The 6,000-nt window shown below is 46.0% G+C and overlaps 1 protein-coding gene across 1 annotated transcript in view; it reads right to left on the reverse strand.

The window, feature by feature from the left end:
• Ent3 (equilibrative nucleoside transporter 3) overlaps window positions 1-1,129 on the reverse strand; it is a 369,995-nt gene extending 368,866 nt beyond the window's left edge. The window contains exon 1 of the mRNA XM_070524519.1: window positions 1,068-1,129. The gene's annotated coding sequence lies outside the window, so the exon portion shown is untranslated. The remainder of the gene's footprint in view (window positions 1-1,067) is intronic.
• Window positions 1,130-6,000: the final 4,871 nt, after the last annotated feature.

Raw genomic sequence — 6,000 nt, forward strand, 5'->3', positions numbered from 1 at the left:
CGCTCACGCACAACTCCGCCCACGCCGACGCCATTTTTCTGCGACACGGGGCCCTTAACACTGCCGCGTTAAAATGCCGACTACCGAGAGATTAACAGCTTCCCTGTAATATCATTTGGCTATGAAAATGTCACATGTCTGCTCCACTTGCTTGCTGTCCACGACACCTTCAAACCAAGCGGCGCTACTGTTATACGTCGGCTTACAGTTGATATTTATTTATTTATTTATTTATTTATTTATTTATTTATTTATTTATTTATTTATTTGAACAACTTTGGACATACAAGTCATGCTTTGCGAACCGCTGACTGTGATCCCCCAGTTTCTCCCGGACTTCTTCATTTTTGCTCCTGTAAAGCGTGCATCTCCGTTAGCTTATAATACGTGTAAAAAAGCCCGTCTTAAAAGAGAGTAATCTTAGGGGGAAAGACAGATTCTCGAGCAACAAACTAAAACGACACACTTCAAAGCGAATTTGAAATCAAATTAGCGAAAATGCAAGAAAAGAAAGAAATAACAGTATTCAGCGAATAAACAAATTAAAAGTTCCTATTGTATTATTTCACATGACAGTGCGCACCAGCCACTGTAAACCACGAACCACGTATTCAGAGCAACTTCCTAGCCTAGAAGTAACAATATCTCCACAGTTTTAAGAAGTAAAACACTTCTAGATCCATTTGCGAGAAACTGAGAGGAACAGCAACAGTTCTCGCTATATCGCCCATGGTCCGCCCGTCCTAGTGACCTACATTCAGTTATTGCAACTTGTGAAGTAGGCAAGCCAACTGAGTTTCGCGAATAGTTGTGCACGACAAAGCTTCGCTACCATAACGCATTCAAGTTCGCGGGGCGTCGTCTTAACGACTGTCACATGCAAGCCATCTGCGTCGCCCCATTCATTTCTACGCGACGCCGTGTGAAGAAATCTAAATGTCAAAGAACAAGCAGACTCTGCACACTTCCATTTCTTGAGCACGACAGTTTACGCGCACGGAAAATAGCGTTCGCGTCGGCGAACGTGGGCGCGCAAGAGCTTCGGACAATTTGAAGAGAGCACACACCTGCTTCAAGCGAACCTAGTCGTCTGCAAATCGAGTCGAGCCGTGGGAGCGGCCATCTTGCAGAGGCGACAGAACCTGCGGAGCGCGCACCAGTGGTCACTGCACGGCTAGTTTGCACGACAGCAAGTAGTTCTTAGCTAAGAGCGTCGCAAAAGCTCAGATGCTTAGTTTCCCGTTATCTTTCATCTTGCGTTAGTTCAGTTTCGTGCTTTTCAAGTTCTTGTTCACAATTCTTTTTTTGTTGTTGTTGTTAGCGTGAAAATGACGCTATGAACGGCGCAGTAATACACCAAGGCTGCGTCGCACAAATCGATGACTGCTTTGAATAGGGCTCCGAAAGGGCGGGCGAAGTGTTTTCGCTTGTCTTGTTGCATCAAGAAGCGGGGCGCAAATGAAGAATGCCTGGGCGAGACGAGCCAAGACGCTGCACCAGCGACACTGTCCGCCTTGATCGCAGCCACATGCGGCCGAGAATGAACGCAATTTTCTTTCTCTGATGTCTGCTTCTGTGCCGTGTTCGAACCGGGCGCACCAGCCTGACATTTAATTTCCTTTTATTGAACTAACCGCCGAACATATATTCGAGATGAAGGCAGTTTTTCGCCGCATCGTATACAGTACTTAATTCACCAGTCATAATAGATGAAGGTAGAAATTTGAAGCATTATTTATGATATTGCGATAATGTACGATATTGTTCTAAGTCATAAAAGACACTTAAGTGCTTAAGCAAGACTGAAAAAGCTCAGTTGCATTTTCCTAGAGAAATGGGAAATAAAAGCCGTAAGATCGCACATTTCGGTTCGCTACTCTACACAGGGCAAGCACGTTAATAAAGATCGCCTGAACTCGAGATCATTCTCGGTGACCAAAGGTCCTTGGACTTTGCCCAGGTGCGTAACAAGTTCAGAAAGCTGTTTCAATAATGGTAAACAGGCTCTTTGCTTACTCCGTGACGCAGCTTGAACCACGAGCAAAGGACGACTTCGGCGCAGTGCTGCCGCGCGTGAAATTGTACACCATTGAGACAGGCATTACCGCTTTTATGAACATTAGCTTTTCGAGTAGTGTGCCCCGCGGAATGTGTGCATAATAAACATAACAACGTTGCGAGGACCTCCTCATGTAGAAACTGTAGTAGGCGAACTTGTCTATAATAAGCCTACGCCTATAAGGATTTGACAGTTTCGCCCGAAACACTGGCAGGGACAGCAAGGTCTGTGCTCGATGGACGGTGTTCCAACTGTTCCGACTAACGCGGACACGAAATATGCGGGCGCGCCAAAATTTCTGGAACCCTTGAAAGGTCTGTAATGTCAGTGCAGAAGCACTACAAAGCTGACCGTAGAAAGCCACGCCAGTAAAATTACATCACTTTCAGGTTTGGGCATTAATATTCTTTTGCACATTTATTATTTACTACTCTGGGAATATTTAAGATAAGAGTCATGCATTACGAATGTTATTTGAACGAAAAAACCAGTCAAAAACACAAAGGACAAGAGGAGAGGTTCACACCACAACGAATGTTATGTTTATCAACATTTGTTTGCGGGTTGCCATTCTAATAAATTCTGAGGAATAATTAAGTCAAGAAAGTAAAACCTAATTTGAGCAACTTTGGCGGTTGAATAGTACAGCATCTGCTTTATAATAAACTTTATATATACATGTGCAAAATAATAGGAGGAGGCGAAAAGGACGTGCGCTGCTTGCACTGTGCTCCGTTGCACACATCAGGTGCAACGCTGTGGAAGCTACGCAAGAAGTTCGGTCACCGAAATTTATCCCTCCGCGCGTTACCGTCTATGCTTCGCTGCGCTCCAGCGGCGATTGCTCGGGCGAGAATGCACGTGAGGCTGACGCGAGAGGCTTCAATTAAAAAACAACGAAAATCAACTTGATTTAAAATAACGTGTTAGCAGCCACATGAGTGCTTGACGATTTGTTTGTTTCTAAGAGTAAATTCTTTTCTTCATTGGGAACTGAGCTTATATAAAGAATATCACGAAAATCCGGTCAAGAAACACCGAACTATTTCTAAGCGCGAACGCACCCACTACGAAAAATTCGCATTTCCGCCGGAAACGCGAAGCACCGATTGCGATAGCGAATTGGTAGATAGTTGTACGAAGTAGAGTAGCTTTATCGGCTGTATAAATTTGTAAACGTTCGCTTACTAAATAAATTACTCATGATAGAATATGTAAGCGTGACTCAACGAGGACGTAGAAATAAACAGACATAGGGAGACAGCGCTGTCCTTGTGTGTCTGCTTCTGTCAACGTCCTTGTTCGCATTCAAACCAACTAGCCCGTCAACGTGTTTTAACCAAATTAACCAACGTGGTGTCACGCGCGCACAGGTAAACATGAACACATATCGCTCGATGACAACGGAAACTGTCTGTGAAAACGCCGGAGTTAGGAATCGCGGCAACAACCGCGAGCCAATTGACCTCCGGGCATCTGTCGCTTCAACGCGTACGAAACGTAAACGGGCGCGCACTTTAGGCCAGTCGCAGCCCGCTTTGAAAACACACGAGCGCCGGCAACGCCTCCCTACGGCGTCTGCCCAAGGCGTCAACAACGGCGTCCGCGATTCGCCTGGCGAACGCCGTTATAGACGCCGCGGTTGCCTCCACCAGCCTGCACTCTATTGGCGGCGAGGAGTTACGGAGTCGCCATCTGTCGGAAGCGCCTCACTTGCGCAGTATGAGGGATCACGCGGCACGCTCCTCATAGGTTTCGCTTACGGCGCTCTATAAAAACACCACGCGGCAGCCCTCCTGGACATTTATGCAAGTACTCTCAAAACGAGGGAAGTTTTTGACTGTCGATATAATAATCTTGGGCAAACTGAAAGCACAGAATCGTTTACAGACGCTATCTCTTTACCGAATACGTACAGTACGTAAACGCCACTGTGCGCGGTCGCCGCGATGGAGTCTTTCGAACCGGCTTCTTGCGTGAAAGGTAGGCAAACGCTGAGAGTAAACTATGTGAAATATGTTCTTATAGTGGGCTGTCTGTATAATCAAATGGGGCATAACAGAATGGTGCCTCAATACAGCGATAGCACGGGTTCGCAGCGACCGACTGCGCGTCTGCATGCATGTCCGCGCACAATGTTTTGCTTTCGCTGTGAGCGCGTTTTCGCATTATGCCGTGAACTTCAGGCCGCAGAATATGAGCATTTGACAGTACACTAGCAACCATTGTTGCGTGGACGCTATCAAAACTGTTCAAAAATAATTCCGTTATAGAGATTTCGATGCCTAGCTACGGCGAATGTGATGTGCTGTCGCAAAGATTCAATCTTTTTTTGTCTTCTACTAAATTCTTGGACATTTCACTATTATTTCTCAAGTGTCATCGCACGGTATGTTTATCGGTCTTCTCAGCGTGCGATTTCCCTCTGCTTAATTTTCGTAATCCAGTGCATTAATTCATAACACAAACATGACCATATGCCATGCCTTTTTTTAATGTGCATCGTACCGCTCCCTTTCCATTCCAGTGAACTTGCCACTATCTAGCATCAACAAGGTCGTAAACCAAACCGTCACGACATTAGCCGGGCAGCGGGCGAGCGTCTCAGTACGCGTTTTCTGCTACTCACCAAACATCGCGCAGTCCCGGCGCCGTAGCAGAAATGTTCATCGCGTATGTGTTTGCTGCATACCCGAGTTGTAGCCGATGGCTGTCTGTCGGTTCTAAGTTTCGCCAGCCAAGCTTCACGCAGCTCCTTGCCCTGCGGCTACGTGTGGAATAAGGCTGACACCGGGCTCCGTTGCGTGTGTCCGGCACTGCGGCACTGAGCAGTAGCCTACCATGCTGCACGTCTCAGGTTTTATAGTATTTATTTGTTTAGTAATACCTCAAGGGTCCAAAAATAGGACATTAAATGAGGGGTGGACACGTAAAAGGCGGCATTGATGACGTTGAAATTAGAAAGATGAGTCGGGACACTCAATGGCAGATCTAAAGCGCGCTGTATCGCGGATGAGTGCCGTTTGTCTGGGAAGGCCATTCCAGTCTCGGGCAGTTCGGACGAAGAATGACTGCAGGAACGTAGTGGTGCGGCCTTGTGGTGGGATTACCGAGTTCGGATGACCTGTTCGACAAACGTGAGCCAGCTGGACCAGCTGGCTGTCACGAGGTACGGAATAAAAAAAAAACCTGTGATAGAGGCATAGGCGAGAGATGCGACGACGAGCGGCAAAAGGCGATAGGTCTAGTTTAGATTTTAGGAATGAAACGCTAGTATGATATGAGTAATCTGAAAGAATAAATCTAGCAGTACGGTTTTGAATGCTTTCAAGGGCTTTAGTGAGATTAGTTTGGTAAGGGTCAAAGATAGCACATGCATATTCGAGTTTTGGTCGCACAAGCGTTCTATAGGCAACTGATTTCACAGGTGGTTGTGCCATGAAGAGATTACGGCGAAGATAACCAAGAATTTTGTTAGCTGAATAAATTACGTGGCTTACATGATTAGTCCAAGACAAATCTTTGGATAGGTGAATTCGTAAGTACTTGGAGGAGTCTGTAGTAGATATAGTGCAATTGTTAATCTTGTAGGCAGGGGGGATATAGTTAGGTCGACGATGGAATGAAATATGCACAATCTTACTAACGTTTAGGAACATGAGCCATATCTAGCACACCAGTCTTGAATACGAAAGAGGTGCTCCTGAAGAGTAGAGACGTCTGCGACGGTATTGATAGGGCGGTATAGGACACAATCATCAGCGAAAAGACGCATTGCAGAGGTTACAGTGAATGGCAGATCATTAATGTAGATTAAAAATAGGAGTGGCCAAAGAACAGTGCCCTGAGGTACGCCAGATAGAACGGAGGAAGCGGAAGATGTAAGGTTGTTAGCATATACACACTGTTTCCGGTTAGTTAAAAAACACTGGATCCAGTTA

The sequence above is a fragment of the Dermacentor albipictus genome, chromosome 8 (genome assembly GCF_038994185.2).
Source record: "Dermacentor albipictus isolate Rhodes 1998 colony chromosome 8, USDA_Dalb.pri_finalv2, whole genome shotgun sequence".
NCBI classification, from domain to species: Eukaryota; Metazoa; Arthropoda; class Arachnida; order Ixodida; family Ixodidae; genus Dermacentor; species Dermacentor albipictus.